General features: G+C 35.7%; 1 long non-coding RNA gene across 1 annotated transcript in view; it reads left to right on the top strand.

Annotated features, from left to right (window-relative positions):
• LOC132000931 (uncharacterized) overlaps nucleotides 1-22,736 on the top strand; it is a 65,390-nt gene that overhangs the window by 28,857 nt on the left and 13,797 nt on the right. Inside the window, exon 2 of the long non-coding RNA XR_009399496.1 lies at nucleotides 3,570-3,797. This is a non-coding gene — a long non-coding RNA (uncharacterized LOC132000931). The remainder of the gene's footprint in view (nucleotides 1-3,569; nucleotides 3,798-22,736) is intronic.

The raw sequence follows: 22,736 nt of genomic DNA, 5'->3' as shown, positions 1-22,736 counted from the left end.
CCTATCTTACCTTTGCTTTGATACTGTTTCTTCAGGAGTCTGCACTATTCACAATCACCCCGAAAATAAAATTGAAACCACTTTCTTAAGGCTGGAATTAGATTTCTCTCTACATAAGCACTTATCTGTCCCTGTCTTTAATAGTATCTTTAGTTATTGACCACCCCCCTACAACTTATTCCATCTCCAAAAATAACAACATAATTGTGAGCCAATTAACTGAATATTTCCTTCAAACCTCTTCATCTAAAGTTGTGGTGAAATCTATCTTTTCTGTTCTTCTAATTTATATATGATTTTTTTATTCTGGGAAGACAACCCACAGAAATCCTTCTGGCACCATTGTTTATTAGTCCCTTTCTCTGTTCAACATTTTTAACAATGCTGTTCATATCATTGAATCTCAGAGCCCTTGATTTAGAAATTTTTTCCCTAGCAGTGGCTATGGATTATACTACTCAAGGCATAGATGATTGAAATTACTGGTGATACTGCATAATTGGTGGAACAGTTTTTCTCTATGACAAGCAAAAAAGCCAATACAATAATAAACATCATGTCTTTGATGTTATTAACACCATGAACCAAATTCTAGCCGAATAAAAAATATGTTGACCCACTGGCTGGCTTATGTTGTTGTTTCTTATTTTGCCGTTGTTTGGTTATGTTTATTTATCTGGTGGTGTGTGTGCATGTGTGCGTACACATGCATGGGTGTGTATTTGTGTTTCAGTGTTAGACAAAGAGCCCACCTAAAAAAATTGCCTGCATATTTTCATATCATGCAAATTCTAAACAAGCAAAAGACCCTGCCAAGCATTACTTCTGTAACTCCTCTGGCTGCTTTGACAAAATCCAACCTGGCAATTGTTCTTGTCATGAAATGAGTTCAAAAGCAATGAAGTACACCAATTCCAACGCCACCCCCACCATTACTCACAAATGTGTGTTCATGTGTGCGGGCTGGTATACAAGTATAACCTCCTCCCAGCCTATGGTTAGGTCTAACAATTCTGCTCATAGAATTAAAGGCTCTTAGAAAGCAGATGCCCTACTCTTGCCTTAGGATAACACATAGCTCTGGATACAGTCTTCTGCAGCACCTACAATGCCCCAATCCACCTTGGTTTTTTATTTCTCTCCTTTAATAACTTAGTGTTTTTTAAGTTACTTCCTGCCATTGCCAAGAGAACTACGATTGCAAAGTGTCCTTCTCCTTCCCCTGCCATGGATCTCTTGAAACATTTATATTAATAAATGATCTCCTACACTCTGAAAAAATCTTAAATTTGATCTATTTCAGTCTCACTGAATTGTAAACAGTTCCATTTTCCTTCAGCATTTAGGTTTTATTAGCTTTCAAAAAAATATTAAATTAACATGCTGAATAATAAAGGAGTCAATAAGATGTTTTTCTACATGCTTTGCATACAAATTTAAGGAAAAGATTGTGGAAGAGCTGACAGATTGAAAACAGTAATAGTTAATGGACACATAGTGCAGGATAAATCACATTCTTTATGGAAATTTGCAGCAAATAATCTTTGAAGAGCATTTCTTTTCATCAGGGTAAACCAAGAGCAAAGACTATAAAAACAAAAGGAACTTTTGTGTTGCACTCACATGAAGGGTCCAAACAGGGTTTTTTAAAGTCAAACGGTAGTCAAAGAACAATGCAAAAAAAAAAAAAAAAAAAAATACTTTGTTAATCTGCGGTTTGAAAGAACCATGTGCACTTCACTTGCCCTTGAATTTCGGCACCTCATTTTTAGCTGTACTTAGTTTACATTTTACTTACAGAGATTAATCTTCTCTTTTGCTAAGTGCATTGGAAATCATGAGCTCTAACTATGTAAATGATGTTAGGAAATGTATCCCCCAAGTATGAAATAAAGCTCTAAGTAGATAATGCTAATAAATATTAATATGTGAAGATAGCAAAGGAATATTAAATGATTAAGCTGCCCAAAATAAGAATACTAATATACCTAAAGTTCTCAAGGAAGCCACTCAGTATTTTAGGGCTCTACAAATATTAACAAAAGCAGAGCCTGCAGAGAATTGTAGATCCTAAAAGCTTTATGACTTGAATCACGAGAAAAACAAGAATGGGCAGTGGTGACAACTAACTAGGTTAAGAGTTGACTTAGTTGGTTACAGCTGATAATTAATTCTCATAGGCACAGTTTATTTTATCATCTTTCATAATCAGCATTTTTCTATAGAAATTACCACACACCAGTCTTTCTCTTTAAAAAAATAAAAATAAAAAAGAGAAAGAGAAAGAAGAGGAAAAAAAAGTAATTTGTAGGGCTTGGGAGCTTCCGGGGACTTTGCTTCCACTCAAATCATATTACCCATTTTCGGTCTTTAGATAACTGGATAGCAAATATTGAAGTCAAGGGAATAGACCGTGTTACACAGAAGTCTACTGGGAAACATTCTAAGGGCACCTTCTAGTTTGCAGGTTCACAGAGAAAAAGATGAAAGGAGTGGCAAGTTCCCGAATTTTCTCGTGCAAGACAGCACCGTAGAACCAACCCTTCATTTAGTTTTTATTGTTTCCATATTTGAAGACTATCATACGCAAGCCATCACAAATGGCTTCGGTTCAGGAGGGCATTCTCTCCATTGCCCGGCAAGAGGGTTCTTTCCCGCGCACTCCGATACTGCTATAAAGTGACCTGACGGATGACCAGATCCATAGGATTTTCTAAGAAAGAATTTTTACCAAGCCATAAAGGTCTTTTTGTATCCATATTTCAGAAGGGAAGAGAGTACATGGATAATGGGTCCTCAGGACAGCACCGCTCCCAAATCCCATCTCAGTTCCAGCGAGGAAAAGATACAAAATTATACTACTGTATGGATTAGCAGCCTGCTAACAAGTTCTGAGATGGCTGTAAGATTACATCTCATCCCTGCAAGATTTGAAAGGGATGCCTGTCTACCCGCCACATTAGCAATGACTCTGTGATGGTCTGCACTATAAATAAGGAAACTGAGTTGGAGATATTAAGTCAGTGTTCTTAATCACAGAAATGCTACTGCCGTTTAAATCTCACTTCTTGCTTATGGGGATTATGGAAAACCAATAATAAGAGAATGACCTGGAAACAATTGAGTAGCCATAGCGTGATTGTTACCCTGCTTGCAAAAATCAGAGAAACACAAAAAAGGGAAAAGGAAGTTATTAGAAGAAGCAGTACAAAGCAAACAGCACAAAGCAACGAGTCTACAGATGTGATTTCAAGTAATTCAGTGAGTTTCCATACAGTGCATTGCTTTCAGCCTCAATAAAAAGCCAATTATTAATCCTGCAATTACCCAGCCTTATCGCTACTGCCCACACATGCTGACTATGGCTAGAGTTCTAGATGATATTCTTTTCATTAGTGTGGCCAAAGGGAAATTTAATTAGAGATACATCTCTTGAATGGACAAGGGAAAATATAAGGATTAACAAATTAATCCTTACACTTAATTACATTAAAATGTTTATCATTCCGTATAGGAAATACTGACACTCTAGCTAACCTCCTTTTTATCTCTTCTCTCTTATATAACAGTGAAAACACTATTTTTGAAGAGGAAAAAAGGTGGGATTTCCTTCCTGCCAGCTTGTGTACTGCACAGGAAGAAATAATCAACCCAGTTTATTCTGGACCCTATCAGTTCCTGACCACATTCCGTAAATGCAGGCAGGCATTCGGAAGAAAACAAAGTGATACGCAGGTAACAGAAACCAAACGATGTACTGATGGAGAGATAGGGGAATTGTGACCAAATGAATTCAGGTAAGTCTAAAAGAGAGTGATGGAAAGAAACGGGGGGGGGGGGGTAATTAAAGAGACAGCCATATTGCATCACAAACCTCTATTACTCAAGCCAATTCCTCTTCCATAAATTGTAATCTCTGCCTGCCCACATCATTCATTCTCAGTTTCCTTTCTCTGGCATGCTCCTGTACTGCACGCATGCGCAGTTAAGATACTGTGTGTGTTTCTTGGGGGATTTCTCAGCTGTCTAAAAATAAGACCCTCTACCATGGTAGGACAGCCACTCAAACCCTTACGTGTGTCTGCTGGAACTTTACTGTTATTGTTTTGACATTTAAGAAACAGATGCATGTTTTTCACTTTGGAAGGGAGACATCTGTTTTTCAGAATTCTCTCCAGAAGCTGGAGCTTTCTAGCAGGAGCGTATTAAATTAAATTAAAGAGGTTCTGCCATCTTGCCCCCTACTTGGGTCCCTCAATCAAAAATATTTCAAGAAACAGAACAGAGAAATTTATGAATAAGCTTACAAGCACAAAGAGTCTCCTGGTGTTGATTAAAGAAGTCCATACAATGTTCACTCCAAAGTAATCTATGCTAATGCAATTTGCTAGGAAGAAGGAAGTTGAGCTCTGAGCTGTGATATAAAGAGAGTTGCCTAAGGAGCCAGGTAGCCCAGAACTTCAGAAAAATTGCTAAATTCGCATGAAAATTAATTCTGTCTGTTTTTATTAAGTAAAATCTAAGCTAAGATGCATGCAATCATTTGTGCCTGGTTCTGGCATGTTGAACGTCATGGTGAAAAGCGGGGGGAATGTTTCATGAAACATGCATAGGAGGAATTCTTTTTGGTGTGCTGTTTCATTTGGGCTTTATTTTAGGAGGGGGTTCTGTTTTGATTTTACTCTGGAAAGTAGACATTGCCAGCCCCATCAAAGTGTAGTTTCTAAAATATGAAATTGCAAAACCCTCAGAACATATCTAATTCATCTGGAATTTGTAAATATATTAACTCGCTATTCTCCAGGGGGAAAATGGTATGTTTTAGATGAATTTTGGATGTAAATTCTAAACAGGTGGGCAGAGCAGCAGGAGGACGATATCAGGCTTTCCGCAGGGGGCCCAGGCCACATAGTTGTAGAAAATGAATCACAGGGATTGGTGGTAAAAGAAATCAGATTTGCCAAGCCGAATATTTATATATGAAAGGAGCGTGAATGCTCAGTAAATTATAGATTGGGGATTCAAAGCTGTGTGTCCACAACCTCAATTATGCAGACTCACTGCAAGCCGCTAACAGGCCTTCACAAAAACAATGCGCACATTTTTAATTTTCTGAATTTTGTGCTAGAGCCTGAGTGTTCATATGGTGAAAAACATCTCTTCCCATATACAGACTGTGAATGTGCCTCGGAGAAAAGTTGTTTTTTAATTACAAACATTTGTGAGCTTCCTGCTGATGACACCGTTTGTGACAGACAGGAACAGAGTTCAAATGGAGAGGTGATGAACTTTATATCCCTCCGAGTTAAATAATACAGAAGAGAGTTGAGGGAGTCCTTGTGTCATTTTCTAGCAAGGTACAAATTGTCCCGAGAATAAATAGCGGATGTTGTTTTTGGTGTCATTCTCCCGGTGGGGACATAGATATTTTTGTGGAATTTCCATTTATTGCTGGCATTCCAAGAAATGGCAGTTTGTTTGTTTTCTTCCGAGTTGGCAATTTGTAGGAAGCTTGAGAGTTTTAGTGAAAAAAAAAAAAATGCATTTAGCACTTTCAAAACATTGGAAGATCTGTATTTATATGGCCTTGGTTTACAAGGCTTCTTAAAATGTCACGGGTTCATCTGTGTCTCCCGGCCACAAATGAGGAAAGCTCCTCAGCAACACAGCCCCCCTGATTGTCCCCGGTGTTTTGCTCTTCATGACAAGCAATATAATGATAATAATGTAATTAAGATTTACTGAGCATTTACTACTTACAAGACACTGGATTAAATGTTTTGCATTCATTATCTCACTTAATCCTCACTCTAACTCTGGGAGTTAGGAAGCATTATTATCCCATTTACAAAATGGATGAGGAAGCTGTAGTTTGAAGAGGTTAATTAATTTGTCTGAGATTATTCATTTCTAATCATTGGTACCACCCGACTCAGAGGTAGAATTCTCTGACAACAAAGCCATATGTAAGACCTGTCAATGCAAAGTGTCCTGATCATTCTCTAAGTTGATCATTTTAATTTTCACTAATTGCAGTTTTAGAGTATTAACCTTCAAAAATTACCTCAAAACACTGTGGTAAGCTCATGTTGTTTGACTTCATTGAACTCGCCTCTTTGTGGACCTGGGAAAAGATATCTGCTGACTTTTCTCTACAGCAGTTCTCTTGTCCCAGGTAAATGACAAAAGTGATGGTTTAGCACTCATTCTTCAGCTCTTAGGTATTTAACTGCCAGTTTCTTCTTACTGGAGCCTTCCCTCTAGGCAGCCCAATAAGACAAGACCTATGAAGACCATGCACGTGGTCTGTTCCTGATAGTCCTCATCTAGTTAACAATGACTTATTCATCCTTAACTTCATCTAAGTCCGGGCTTGTGTTCCCCCACAGAACAGTGCTTCAATCAAATCAACCACCAAGGCAGGGAGTCAAGTCACATTTATACTAGGTGTTTGTAGGTGGGCGTTAGACCATCATTTGTCCTGCCTTCTAAATGTGGAGGATCACATGTGACACTCTTTGTGGACCTCCATAATATCTCCACTATAGGTTTGATGAAAGAGGGCAAGAAATTATCTCACCACAGGGATGAAGGAGAGAATGAACATGGTCTTTACAAATATTACGTCGTCATAAGAATCATTCCTCATTCACCCTCATGAAATCTCAAAGTGGCTGAGGAAACTCAAAATTCTTAGACCAGATTCTATAGATTTTCCCTGAAAACATGCATGTGGTGATAAGGCAAACATTTCAGCATGTTTTGTGTCAGTGACTGTTAAAATGTCAATTTCTTATATCCTATTGTATCTATATCATTGTATTCATATAGCTATTTTTTTTATTTTTGCCAGTTTCCTCAGCTTATTATTTATCTTTTAAGAATTATTATTTGGGGGTGCTTGGGTGGCTCAGTGGGTTAAGCCTCTGCCTTCAGCTCAGGTCATGATCCCAGGGTCCTGGGATCAAGTCCCGCATCGGGCTCTCTGCTCAGCAGGGAGCCTGCTTCCCCCTCTCTCTCTGCCTGCTTCTCTGTCTACTTGTGATCTCTGTCTGTCAAATAAATAAAATCTTAAAAAAAAATTATTATTTGAATGTACTAAGTATTACATTTGCTTGTGCACCATAATGAGTGTCTCCTCTATGGTTGTTCACAAAGTTGTTTGCAATTTTTAAAATAATATGAAACGATATTGATTTATAAATATTTAACCAAATTCCTAATCAAAAACTAAGGATAGGCACTTGGAAATGTAACTATTGAGTCTACATGCATGAATTGCAGGGTTTTGAGCATATAGTATCAAATTTTTCTTCTAGCAAGTAATATGATAGTACTTTTTTTCCTGCATCAATAGGAACATAGGATATTATAATTTTTAAATATATTTGGTATTTTAATAGATTAATTTGAAAATGTAGGGACTACTATGTTTATATTTAAGAATTTTGCCTTTTTTCATTATAATTTAAGGTTTACAGTACTCAAACTTAACATATTATTTCAAAAGAAAAAATATGTTTGATGCCATTAAAACTATCACTTACATTTTTTAATACCATTCTAATATTGGATTATTTTAAAGGAGTAAGTAAAATGATAGTAATACTTATTGCTAAGATAAGCTAATCTATAATTATTTATTTCTTACCAAACAACTATAAAAATAAGGTTCTTTATGAATCTTTATGTAAAGCATAAAATATCTCCTATCCTTTTTAAAGAACTTCCATTCTTTAGGCTGGAATTGTCCATTTTATTTCTCTTCTCTATTTTTTCCCCGAAGTATGCAGAACTTATTCTGCCAGAGTTATTAATGTGTCAGCATTTCCATCCTTTTTGAGAGGTTTATAAATCAGCCATAAAAAATGTGATGCTGGTGTAAACTTGGCATATATACTGAGCCCAGAAGCATTATTTTTTTCACACTTTTTAAATGAAATAGTTTGGCGCTATGAACCTACAAAAAGGCAAAATCTAAATGTTTTCTGACTCTATATATGTTATGCCCTTTTCCTAAAAAGATCTGTTCAACAAAGAGGAAAGGCACATTTAGAGACAGTTCAAGATAACAGCTTCAGGGAAGTCATTACAAGTTTGCCCTGTCAAAGATTTCTGTGTTAATAGCTTCATATATACATCAATGCATACATAATAATAACTTTAGAACTTGTTTGACTCCCACTTAGGCAGCAATGGGAAAACATTTTCAAGAGAGAACAGGCAGCATACAAACTGAGGTATTTATTTAAACATTTTAACTACTGAAATTCTTTCTTGTTCTCACCCACATTTTTGTAACCAAAACTCACTGAAATATAGCTAATAGAAGATAACATAGCAGAAAAGGCAACATCTTAACAAAAAAGGAAAATATACAAAGCTCACTTATAGATCTGCTCAACATTTCCTCTGTGTGTAGAGAAGTCTCTACACTGCTCTGGTTTCTTGGAGTCAGTGGGGGGCGGGGGGGGGGCAGAGGGAGGAGACAAAGGAAAAGAAAGTTTCTATTATTGTTGCTACTTAACATTTTTTAAACTTCAGAAAAAGTCTTAGGCATTTTTTAAAAATTATTTTAACATGCAAAGACACTCAAAAAAATTAAGAAAAATTCCTTTATATCCAATATTTCTGTAATTCTCTCATTTATAAAGCTTTCTTGAAGTATTAACCACATATTCACTGAAAAGCAATTATGAAGAATTAAAATATATGTTTGTTGTTTACTTTCTTCTTCCTACTTAAAATAAACATTGCCCAAGTTGTGGGGGGCCTGGGTGGCTAAGCCATTAAATGTCTGCCTCAGGCCCAGGTCATGATCCCAGGGTCCTAGGATTGAGCCCCACAACAGGCTTCTTGCTCAGCAGGAAGGCTGCTTCTCCCTCTCCTACTCTCCCTGCTTGTGTTCCCTCCCTTGCTGTGTCTCTCTCTGTCAAATAAATAAATAAAATCTTTTTTAAAAATTGCCCAAATAGTATAACTAAGAGAAATTGTATGGTCTTATCACATAGCTGATAACCAAAAGTTTGTAAGAATATAGTAAGTCTGCAGTATTTGTTTGAAGTGTATCCTTCATATCTTACATTTCAAAGGGGAAACAGTGGTGAGTGTTAATAGGTAATTATTCCCTAAGGGAATTTACTCTTTCAATAAAGTGGTTAGTGTCTCTTAAGAAAATCACCAAAAGCCTTGACAGGGTTCATTGACCTTGCAGAGATTATATTTCAGTACTAAAGACTGCCAGGTTATTTTACCAAGAATATACTCCAAGTAAAATCCGATTTTATATTTCTGCTCTAGAGAACATCCTTCCTATTAAAAACCATGGGAAGTAAAAAGAAAATCTTGGATGGAGGATAAAATCATCTAAATGTAGAAGGAAAGAAATTTTCTAGTATGATAAAATATTGCCCAGTTCCTATAGCTCAAAGAACAAATAAGATATTTCATGTCCATATCCAGATGGATTTTGACTTGGTCTCATTTTATTATGAATCAACCATTTGCAAATCACATATTCTATTCTCAGATAAAAAATTATTCATCACCAATGTCACTTAGCTTTTTCTATAATATATACTACACTTTGCATAAATCATTTTGGAGGGCCATATGAAAATAACTCTGACTTAAGATTTAATTCATGGTTATTATAATCTATAAAATTTCTGACAATTAAAGAACTTCAATAAAATACTCATCAGATTTGTTTTTCTCTCTGTATTTCATCATAACAGAAATACTCAGGTCAACAATACAAAAAATTATTTAACTTGTGTTTCATTCAAAATTCCATCTGTTATCAAGACTCTCTCAGGGCTACAGAGCCTAGTAACAGGTCAAGAACTGTTTATCCGCAGAGGAGAGCAGGGCTTTGTCTCAAACTCCTAGGTGGCTGTGCTACAACTCACCTACAAGGACCTCCCAAGGGCCCTAAAGGACGTTCTTGTCTGCCACCACCACTGTAAGCCCCATTGGATCTGCAGGACCACGCCGGGACCTGCGGCAGATCTCTCTTCTTTTCCAGGCCTCCCTCAAACTCAGCAGCTCTTTAGGTCTATCAAGAAATGGGCTGGAGTAACATACCCAAATGAGGAATTAGTTGCTTCCCAAACCAGAAATGCTCCCTCAGCATTGTGCCTTCTGTGTGTGTGTGTGTGTGTGTGTGTGTGTGTGTGTGTGCACGCGCACGCGCACTCACATGCGTGCACATGTATATGTGTGTACGTGTGTGCATGCGTGCACTTCCAATTCTACCTTTAAGAAATAGGATCATCCCTTTCTAAGAAGAGGAAAATGCATTTGAACCTTTAAGTAACTTGACCTGAGTCACTTTGATAGGAAAGATTAGAACTAAAATTTGAACATAAGATACATTTTGTCTGTTTGAAAGAGTATGTTCTTTCAATGACATCCTACTCTTCTCCCCTTGTGCCCTCTCCCTTCTCTGGTTTTATAGAAAAACTAGGCACTGTTGTGGCAAATACAACAATGGTAAGTGCATTCATCCACTCATTTCACATATTTTATTAATAATTTACCACATGTTAGACCTACACTTAGTATTGGGGATATAAATATTAAAAGATATCATCATTTATATCCTCCAGTAGCTGAATCTAGTGCAGAGACAGATAGTCAGACTAAAATTACATATTAGTTTTATGGATTGGCATAAAAAGAAATTTGTTCCCAGATTTAGTATTGGGAAAAGGGAGGAAGGAGGGTGTGTTTGTGTGTGTGTGTGTGTGTGTGTGTGTATGTGTTAACAAATAAAAGACAAAGAAAAGTGTATAAAAGTTGCTAGCACTATAAGAAATGTAAGCACCTTGGTATTTCTAGAGTGTAAGTACATAGAAGAAAGAAATAAAATGAACTAGACAGATAGGCAGTGGCCCCATCATACAGAGCTGTATAAATACAGTATGGATTAGAAGGCTTGAAATATTTTGAGCATAGGCATGGGGAGAGAATAATAAAATATGGATCTAAAAATATTCTTTCGGCAATGTGGAGGCTGGTTTTGAAGACATATGATCTACTCCAGGTGAGCTATGCCCCTTATGACAATTAGAAAGACAAGACTGCAAAATTCTTTGCCACTCTTCGAACCAAGAATTTGAATCTCTTAAATACAGAGAACCAACTGGTGGTTGCCAGAAGAGAGGATGGTGAAGGAATTGGTGAAATAGAGAAGGGATTAAGAGTACATTTAATCTTGATGAGCGCTGAAAAATGTATGGAATTGTTGAATGATTAGACTGTACACCTGAAACTAGCATAGCATTGTATGTTTATGATAGATAGATAGATAGATAGATAGATACACAAAAGAAGTTAAGTCTACTTATCATCCCTTGAATCTGAGAAAAGAAAGGGAGATAAAAAGTTGGTAGGCTAATGTAATCATCCAGTCAAGATTATTATGAGCCTTATCTAGGACAGTAGCCTTAAAAATGGAAAGGAGGTGTTACATGTGAGAAATGTTTAAGACACAAAATTCTAAAGCAGCATACAATTTGGTGGTGACAGTCTCACAGAAAAGAATCTATAATGAAAAGCAGAGTGTGATAGAGTTATAATATAGTAACAGACACTATGCCTAGAAGCATCTGCCAGACCCTGTTGGTGCATTACTCATATCCTCTCGGTGTTCACCTTTTCAGACTTTCAAATGGTATCCACCCTGCCTGAGGAGTTTGGCATAGCCTTTCTGCTAGAAACATCCAAGAGTTAGTGCCCCTATGAGCAGCCCTAAGCCAATGACATATTAGAGTTTCGGGATAAATAAAGACTTCATCATCCTCATGGCCTGGGTGTGATAATTCTGAAGACTTTTCTATTCTATCTCCCTAAATTCCTAAAAGAACTGAGGCTCAAGAGCCCACACTGGTGACCAACTCATTAACGTACCCTTTTCCCCCTTTCTCAGTCCCGAGAAGTGGCTTTTGAGGTCTCCTTACAATAAACTATTCTCACACAGGTCTTTGCGTTAAAATGATCTTTTGAAAATTTCTATAAACCAGTAATAGGTAAAGAGATTGAATTAGTAATTTTGAAACTTCCCACAAAGAGAAGTTCAAGTGCAGATGACTTCACTGGTAAAGTCTGCTAAACATTTAAAGAAAAATTAATACCAATTTTTATAAAAATCTTCCAAAAAATGGAAGAGATTGGAAGCCTTCTCAATTCCTTCTATGAGGTCAGTCAGAATGACCATGATACAAAAATCAGACAAAGACAACATCAGGAAAGGAAACTATAATAATATCCCTTATGATTATTACATAAAAATCCTCAATAAAATATTGCAAAGCAAAACTAGCAACATATAAAAAGGAGCAATGACCATGAAAAAGTGTGACCTATCGCAGGAATGTAAATCAGCGTAACATCGATCAATGTGTCCTCTGTTTACATAGTACTGGACGTCCTCCCTAGAGCAAAAAGTCTGGGAAGTAACTTCTAATGAGTATGGGATTTCTATTTGGGGTGAGGAAATGATCTGAAATTGGAGACTGAAGGTGATTGCACAATGCTGTGGATATAATAAAAACAGAATTATACATTTCAACAGCATGAATTTTTATTGTATGTGGGTTTAATCACTACAAAGGTGTTATTAAAAAGAAATATACCGGGACGCCTGAGTGGCTCGGTCAGTTAAGCGGCTACCTTCGACTCAGGTCATGGTCCCAGGGTCCTGAAATTGAGTACCACATCGGGCTCCCTATTCAGTGGGGAGATGCTTCTCCCCCTCCCTCTGGAAGCTGCTCCCTTTGCTTGTGCTCTCTCTCTGTTAAATAAAAAATTCTTAAAAAAAAAATGTGCTTGTCAAAATTCGGCATCTCATTGTTTTATTTTGAAAAGCTCTCAGCAAACTAAAAATGTCGTCTATCTGAAAAACATTCTTGAATAAACCTCAACAACATTGTAATTATATATTTAATATTGAAATAGTGTAGGTTTTCCTCTAAGACTACAAACAAGCAAGAATGCCCACTACCATACTTCTATGCAACAATATACTAGGAATAAACTCTTCAGTCACAGATAACATGATACTATTTTTCATATAAAATTGTAAATTTACAATCAAGCTGCCAGAAATAAGAAGTGGATTTAGAAGGCAATATTCCAAGAACAATGGTATTTCCATATACTTCAGCATAAATTTAGAAAACATAATTTAAGAAATTCCATTTATAATAACATTAAAATCATTAATATTACTATTACATTAAGCGATTTAACAAGATACAAAGAAGATATCTGTAGTTAAGATTATAAAATGATGTTTAGAGAAATTAAGAACTAAATAAATGGAAAGATATGCCATTTTCATGAATCGGAAACGATTAAGATGTCGATTCTTCCCTATTTAGCCCATACTTTTAATGCCATCCTGATAAATATCCATTTCTTTGTAGGAATTGAGAAATTGATTCTAAAATTCATACAGATATGCAAATGACAAGAATGGCCATAATATATTTAAAAAGAAAAATGTAGTTGGAGTACTAACACTGATAATAATATACCAATAATAATATACCAGTTTGATATTAAGGATAGGCAAGAGAACAGAGGAAGAGTATTCTGCATGTGGAACTAGAACAACACAACCGATTTTTGGCAAAGACTCCAAAACAAGTTACTGAAGAATAAAAAATCCTTTCAACAAAAGTTAGATAGATAGGAAGAAAAATCATACCAAAATATATACTCATAAACAAAAGTCAATTTGAGATAGATCATAAAGTTAAAGGTAAATGTTAAAACCATAAAACTTCTCTTAGAAGGAAATTTTGGAGAGTATCTTTGCAACTGGTGTGCCCATAAAATTTCTTAAACAGGATACCAAAAGTAACAATCATGAAAACAAACAATAAAATATTTTCATCAACTTTTTAAAAAACATCAACCCAAACACCAGTAATAAAAAAATGAATAGGCAAGCTACATACAGGGAGACATTATTCACACTACCTACATTGCAAACTATTTTTTTTCCATCCTGTTTTTTTGTTTTTTCTTTGTTTTGAGAGAGAGAGCATGAGAGGGAGGGCAGGGGAGGAGCAAAGGGAGAGAGTGAGTCCCAAGTAGGTTCCACTCCCAGTGCAAGGAGCCCATTGGGGGCCTCAATTTCAGACCTTGAGATCACAATTTGAGACAAATCAAGAGTTAGATGCCTAACTGACTGAGACATCCAGGAGCCCCCTTGCAAAGGATTATTATGTAAGCATTTTACAAATGCTTACATAATTAAAAAAATAATAAAAATTTTTAAAAAAGAAAAATACAAAAGAACAAATGCTTAAGTCAATACCAAAATACAAGCAAAGACAAAGGTAACCTGACTGAATATGGAGAATAGTGTTTGATTTGAGATTTGAGCAGATACTTAACAAAAGAATATAAGCAAATGATTAATAACCACATGAGAACGTTAGCATCACTGGGGAAAGACAAACCATAATCACAAAGTATCACTTTATGCCTGTTAGAATAGCTAAAATTTAAGATTCTTGATAAGAAATGTTGACAAATATATGGTGTAATTTGGACTTTCCTGTATTGCTTGGGATGTAAAATGATTCAACTACTTTTGAAAACTGGCAATTTCTTATGAAGTTAGCTATATACCTCCCTTGTGGCTAGGTCATTCTGTTCCCAAAATATCAGTCCATAAACAAAGATATGAACTAGAATGTTTACAGCAGATTTATTTGTAATAACCAAAACCCACTAAACAACTCCAAAGTCCAAGAGAATGGATTAAGAAATTGTGATGTGTTCTCACAATGGAACACTAGTCATCAACAAAATCACATGAACAATACATCCATGATCACAGACTAGGTCCATTGGGAAGCAACTACTGAAGAGGTAGGACTGCACAAAATTATTGGAGAATAACACCTGAAGAAAGAGGGAAGAGAAAACTTGGCTTGGTCAGAACATTTCATGCCTTGACAGTCCTGAAGGTCTCTATCAGCTCAATGTGAAGCTCATGAGCAAAGACTTCCCATAGGAGGGGCTCTGCATAGGGTGTAAATGTCTTGCACCAAAATTTCACTCCCATTGGCAGGAGGCCAGATTAATAACAGTGTGATCTCACCTACTTCTGCCTTGATGTGCCATTATGTGAGAGCAGCCCTCAAAGAAAGTGCAGCACAGACTCAAAGCTTATGTGAGCCGTGAAGGAGCTTCAGGTGGAGGCTATCAGCTGACCACAATTCTTGCAGTTGGGCAGTGAGTTCTTCTTATTGGGAAACTCAGAGCAGAATATTCTTTATCATCTCTACTCAACAAACATAAATGAATCTGATCCTCATTATCTGAGTAAGTGAATGTGGACACAAAACAAGATGTACTACATGAGTCCTTTCATATGACATTCAAAATCAGGTATAACTATGTATGTAGAAATCAGAATAATGTTTGTCTTTGAGAGGATGAGAAATGTTTGGAATGGGGCATGAGAGAATATTCTGGGGTGATGAAAATTTTTATATGATAGCTAGCATATAAATGTATCACTATACTTGTCAAAAGTCATCCACTTGTACAGTACTGCTACATGTTTTGCTCCAATTTTAAAAATCACTATGTTTAACCACTCTTCCTCCTTCTTATATTAAATACAAAAGATATAAGCATCTAAAACTAAAATAACCATCAAAATTGCTTATTCCTTATTTTGAGGTCTCCATCAATAGCCAGTGGGGTGATTATACACATGTGTGCATGCATTCAATTAATCCTGTATTCCATTTATTTTACTGAAATAATACAAGTGTAAGGTTTCATGTAAAAGAGCAGCTCCGTCTTTCTGTTCTCCCCAAAGGAAATTATCCCCTTATACTTGTCCTTGTATTTGTCTTAAAATTTGTTTATGATTTTCATATATTGCTGTTGATTGATTCTGTATTTTATTTTAGTTTATAAGATTTATTTATTTATTTGAGAGAGAGGGAGAGAGCATGAGCAGGCAGGGAGAGCAGCAGAGAGAGAGGGAGAGGCAGAGAAGCCCAAGCAGACACCCTGTCGAGTGAAGAGCCCAGCATGGGTCTTGATTGCACAACCCATGAGATCATGATCTCAGCCAAAATTGAGAGGCGGCTGCTTAATCAATTGAGCTACCCAGGTGCCCTTTGATTCTGTATTTTAAATATTATCTAATTACTCATTTTTATGGTAGGTACAAATTTAGCCCTTTTACACCAATAATCCCATTCTGGATTTTTTTCCCCACCTATCATTCTAATGTAATCTTCAGACTATTTACTTAGTATTCATATTATTTCAAATGTATAAAAACAATACACTGCTAAGTCAAGTGACATATTTGTTTTTTCTTTCCTGTATGATTAGTAGTTTCTCCTATTATTAAAAATTGCCTTGTATTTTTTTGCATACTTACTTCTATGCCAGTCAATTCATCTATCATTTCCAGTAGCTATATTAAGTGCAATTTTTCAAATATGCAGATACCTTCTAAAATTTATCACTTTGATTTATTTGCAGAACTCTTGCTCCTGAATACTTATACTTTCCTGCTCCAATATGAATTAGTTATTCTTATGGTCTACACATAGCTTTTACCCTGAAACTTTGGTTTCTTCATCTTTTACCTACCTTTTCAGCTGGATTTCCAGTTTTTTGATCTCATGTTCTTGTCCTTTCTTATTCAACTTTCTCAAGTTAGTAAATTCCTGATCATATGTGTAAAGATGATAATTTCTTGAGAAATTGCATTTCTGATCATATATTTTTGTATCCTCACATTGGATTCATAATTTTTCCCATTATTGAATTCTATGATAAAACAAGATTTTCTCAAAATTTTTAAATCATTAACCTTTTTGTCTTCTGACTACCATTACTTCTGAGAGTCTCTTGACCTTGCACATCAACTTCAATATCTACGGAATCATTTCTATTAACAAATAAATACTCTATAACAAATTTTGACTTAAAAAAAATTCTTATACCTTGTTGGTCCCTTTTACCTACTGGCACGTTTCTCTGCACCTAGAATTTGTTGTTTGTGCTCAGCACCATCACTTCTCTGTGTCCTTGCTTCTTTTTTACTCTCACATTTTGAAACTGCTATTGTCCACGTGACTCTGTTGCCAACACTAATGGACAATTCTTAATCCTACCATCACCACCTCCTCTTCACCATGGAGATAGTTCATCACTATTTCCTTTTTGAAATACTTTCTGCACTGGATTTTCAGAATACTGTCCTTGTGTCTTCCAATTTGTCAGCAGGTCTCAGTCTCACTTTCTGGCTAAATCTCTAAATACTGTCAGACCACTTACATGTAGTCGTGGCTTACTTCTCTTAGCCCACTTCTCTTTGCTACCTGAACTCCTCCAGTTTCAGGTCTAAATCCCTTTTTTATGATGACGAACACAAACACATATAACTGGATGCCTAGTTTTGATACCTTCACTGGGATAACCACTAATAATAAGAACTTAACAGTACTTGAGTACCAAGAACAGTTAGAACATGAATTAATACATTTTATTTCCCAACAACTAATATTACGGATGATGAAGTTGAAACACAGAGTGCTTAATTCAGTTCTGAATATTATACAGCTAATAAATGATTTAACCAAATTTAAACCTGAACGGTCTGGCTCCACCTGCCTGTGCTCGTACTGACTACACTGTATTTCTTTTTGGCTAATTACCAGCTGGCATTTCATACTAAATACAGGAAAACATTTAATTTAAATCAGATTTGTTTCTAACAGAAACCAGTGCAAAATGTATGTATGTGTGTTTATATGTAAATATACAACCCATATTTAAAGATTAAACAATATATGCTCAGGGCAAAAATGAGGTAGAAGCTGATTTCCAAGACAGCCAACAAATGTACACTCCTAAAATAATATGTTGTCTATTTCCCACTTTTATTCAGTTGAAAATGTGGTCACTATCAGTATTAATGTTAAGGAGTCAGCAGTGCAGAAAACCTAGAGTCTGTGGTAAAGATGGAAGAAATATTTATAAATATGAAGTAAAATCCTATTGCATACATAAATAAATTGATCATCAAACCTAGATTATTTCCATCAGCTTATTCCTGAATGAAACTGACAAAAATAGGCTAGGATATTTCTACAGGATAAATGAACATGTTTCTTGCTTCATGTGACATTTACTATTGATTTGATATAATGTGGAATGATATCATAACCCAAATAGTAGTAGACTCCATCAATAACTAAAAGCAGCACAAATTGAGGACAAATAACATGAAAAGAGAGCGTCACCAGTTCATTTTGTCAATAAAAATCACAGCTTTCCAGATCATGCTTGAATTGCTGCTTTTAATCACACTTAACCACTTACAGCAGACAATATTGTGCGGCTGATGATTGATAATCTTCTTGGACATAATGGCAGGTCTTCCATGAACCAGGAAGACTGGGCACATATTTGAGATGTCACAGATTGTCAGAATCCACAGTTCAATACCTGTTCAAATCAGTTACTATTTTTATTGTTATTATTGAATATATTGGGAGAAAACAACTGAAGAGCCATTCTTTCGATTTCTTAGGTCATTTTTGAAATTCAGGTGAATTTATGACACATTGATCATGAACATAAAAGTTATTAGAAGCAATTGTACTATAATAAAAATTGAGTGCACATAATGTGGTTATAGCACCAACATCTGCCACTCATGCAGACATCATTCTGTAAACCCATCTAACTAACTCTATTTTCCTCTCTGATTGCATCAGGGTAGCTTACGGCATGACAGGGATTTGAGTGACAGGCATCCATCCTGGCACGGTGCAATGCATACTTATGTTTTGTTTGTGGGAATCATCCCTCCTTGAAAAATGTAAATTTTTAAATTGGTTTTTATTGAAAAGAGGTATATAAGGAAGCAGTGTTGTTGCCTTCACTCCTTAAAAAGTCAAAGTTATTATAAGCTCCAGCTTTCATAAAAATTTTACTTAGTTTTTAAGTTGACTTTTTGGTTTTGTAATGAAAAAGAGCATGAATTATTAAAAAGCCCCAGACAGGTTTTATTTATATATATATATATATATATATATATATATATATATATATATTTTTTTTTTTTTCCCCCAAGAAAAAGCACATTACTCACTATGTTTAAGAGAGGTTAACTTCCTCACATCTACCTCCCACAGAAAGAGCCCAAATCGTTTTCAAATTTAAAGTTGTGTTGGCGTCAGGTTGACTATATGTCATATATAACTGGTAAGTATCTGTTATGGAATCCTTATTGAGAAGGTTAGCGTGTTAGATTTAAGAGGATTTTTAAGGACACCTAGTTTCATCCTGGAAGCAATGTGGAAATTTCATAATGGTATGCTCATCCAGCATTTGCTCAAACACCTACTTTTATAGGAAATCTATATCTTCAAAAAGCAACATTATATGTTAAAATTCTATGTTAGAAATCTACTGTTGAAGCGACACTTGATCATATTAAGTCAACATCTGTCTGGACTTGACTTCATAAAGAGGCCCTCCAAGGCTACAAACACAACAAAAGAACTCACAAAAGAGACCCTTAAAAATGTATGTAAGTATGTGAAATGTTATTTTGATGCTGAAGCATAACCAATTATTTCCATTGTTCATATAAATATCATAATGAATACAGGTAACAAATATGAAACTTAATAGCACTTTGGTAAAATAATGGCAATGGCTTTATATAATGAAATTCCTTTTTCTTAAGATTTTGTTTATTTATTTATTTGACAGAGAGATCACAAGTAGGCAGAGAGGCAGGCAGAGAGAGAGGGAGAAGCAGGCTCCCTGTTGAACAGAGAGCCCAATGCGGGGCTTGATCCCAGGACCCTGAGCCGAAGGCAGAGTCTTTACCCACTGAGCCACCCAGGTGCCCCTGAAATTACTCTTATCAGAACAAGTCAATTCCCAGTTTTGACAAAACTGTGATAAAGAATCTAATGTGAATGGGGGAAAGAAGCATGAGGATTTAAATTCCTGAACTTTTCTTTCGTCCTATTCAACCATATCTTCATTCCTTCACAATATAGCAGATGCAATGGATCATATATCAAACATCATAAACAGGTTTCCACCACCAGAGCTGTCATGTAGGTGGTATATGGTCCCTTGCCAATAAATGCATGCTCTCCTTTCAATTATACCAATCTGTAAGTTGGCTTTATACATTATGTATTTCCTAGCAGCAAACTAATTTGTGAGGGGGAGAGAGAATTTTAAAAGGAGAAAACAATGCGTACAGCCTCCAATAGTCATGCACCATTATATCAGGGGCTGTGCAAAAGAAGAAACAAAGATCTCTTTTGTTGTTTTTCTTTCTTTCTTTCTTTTAATCCTGTTGCTTCAAAGACAACTTGGCTTTGATGACTATATTTTGTCTTTGAATACCTGATATTCTCTAAGTTATTAATCAGAAAATATTCTAATGGATCACTTAAAAGAGAAGACAGGGATTTAGAATTTAGCAGAAGCGTGTCATTTTACTGTGGATTAAATTAAGAAACCAAACCTCAGTTCTGACTCAGAATTCTGATTATTTGAACAATGCAGAGAAAACAACCAAGGGGTTTAACTAAAAATTCTACTATGTCATGTATTTTGTAGATTTTCATAGACAAATATATCTTATCTTTAGAAAAAAGGGCAAATTCTGACACATTTCTCATAAAAAATGTTCTCTCCACTTTGAATTAGGGGGAAGGGGACAATAGGTAGGGAGCAGATTAACACCTACCCATTCCTCTGTCAAGCTTGGGTAATTAAAAAATAAGTATATTACATATTTATAAGAGAACTTGCATTTTGTGGCTTGAATTATCTAGCAGAAAGAAGGCAATTTACTCAAACCTTGCCATTTTCACTCACAATCTTAAAACATATGTAATTATTTAAGTGATTCTTGGTGAGGGGTGGGCAGTATAAGAAAAAAAAGTTTAATAGAGATAAGAAAATGAAGGTTTTCCTTTTTTGTAAAAGGATGATGCAATATGAAACATGGAACAATTTATTTTGATAGAGCTGTAGAAAAGAAAAATAATAAGACAGAGATCAGTAAAAAATAGTGTTCAGAGTGCCAAGGACATGAGACAGACAGACAAAACTGGGGGTTTAGAACCCTGAATAGAAAATGAGTAAATCTGCCATTGATGTAGTAGAAAAGAAGGTTGAGGCATTATTTTTTTATGGTTATGTACCCCAAATACTATACAATATTGAACCATATAAATCGTGTATCCTAGCCAGAAAACAAAAACATTGCACTTATCTTTATCTAACAGAATGAAAACATGAGAAAAAGATGCCATTAATTTTATTGTTTATTAAAAATAGTTTATTCTCTAAGAACCACATGCTCATAGCTGAGAAACCTGTCAGGTCTATATATAATTGTTACTTTGAAATCATCCCAGTTACCTAAAACAAGTTCTGTCTTTCTGCATTGGATCTGTGTGCTTTTCAAATGTTCAGAGATAGTCTGACCTATTGCAGGGTCACTAACCATTCTGGTTTGCTAGGAGCCGAGGGATTTCACTGGATACAGAACTTGCAGTGTGAAAACTGGGAAATGTCCTGGGAAAACTCGGATAGTTGGTCACCCCCGTAGATCCAAATTTATGAAGGAATTTCTAAATTTAACCCATAAAAGTAAGTAGAAAAAAGAAAGACGCAATTCCGTTACTGTAAAGCTCCAAATTGATTGTTTCCCAGATCATCTCATAGATGAAATAGAATAAGGATTAATTATTTTTTAAAAATGGAAGCTACCTTAGAGAGTTTGTTTTGTTTGTGGATGGTGTTCCTGGTAGTACTCCAGTTAAAAAATAACTATTATCCTTTCAGAATGATGGCTTTTTTTGAAGGAAAATAAATACTGCCTTTTTTCTAGGCAGAGAATTAATTAAGGGAAATCTAGAGCCAACCTATCCATTATGATGCTATTTGTTAGTTCGGGGTGGGGGGAAAGCTTAACAAAATAAAACATAAAAATAGATGAAAAAAATTGAAAGTGCAAATCTGAATTCAGGGAGAGAAGGCAGCTAAAGAAACATTGTGTTTATGCTGTGGCTGAGGATATTTGATAACTGAAAGAAAAAGGTGTTTTAACAGTAACAGAGAGAAGGAGAGAAGTTGAAAAATATACAAAAAAGGGTGAGAAGAAATACAGTAATTCATACAAAATTTGAGAGCTCAGGTAAACAAGTGAGTAGGAAGAAAGGTTGTTTGTAATTATTTCAAGAAAGAAAGCAAAGATATAGAAAAAGCAGTAATTTAACACTTACTCACTGCTAATAGAGGTCCATAGTTCTGAACTCCCTAAACTATACAGAGTACAGAAAAGGGTTTTTTTTGTTTTGTTTTGTTTTTTGTTTTTTGTTTTATTTGATAGAAGATACAGGGAGAGAGGGAGCACAAACATAGGGTGGTGGGAAAGAGAGAAGCAGGCTTCCCGCTGAGCAGGGAGCCCAATGCGGGGCTCGATCCCAGGACCCTGAGACCATGATCTGAGCCGAAGGCAGAGGCTTAACCCACTGAGCCACCCAGGTGCCCCCCCAGAGAGTTTTTTAAGTGGAAGTGGACCAAGAACATAGATGTGTTTGTTAAGAACTTGCAGGTTTTAGGGAATAGGCACATGGACTTTTCATAGAGGTCTTATCAAAAAGTCTTTTGGCTTAAATAACATCTATATGTTG

The sequence above is a fragment of the Mustela nigripes genome, chromosome 14 (assembly GCF_022355385.1).
Source record: "Mustela nigripes isolate SB6536 chromosome 14, MUSNIG.SB6536, whole genome shotgun sequence".
Taxonomy (NCBI): Eukaryota; Metazoa; Chordata; class Mammalia; order Carnivora; family Mustelidae; genus Mustela; species Mustela nigripes.
This window is presented reverse-complemented; position numbering and strand designations above follow the sequence as displayed.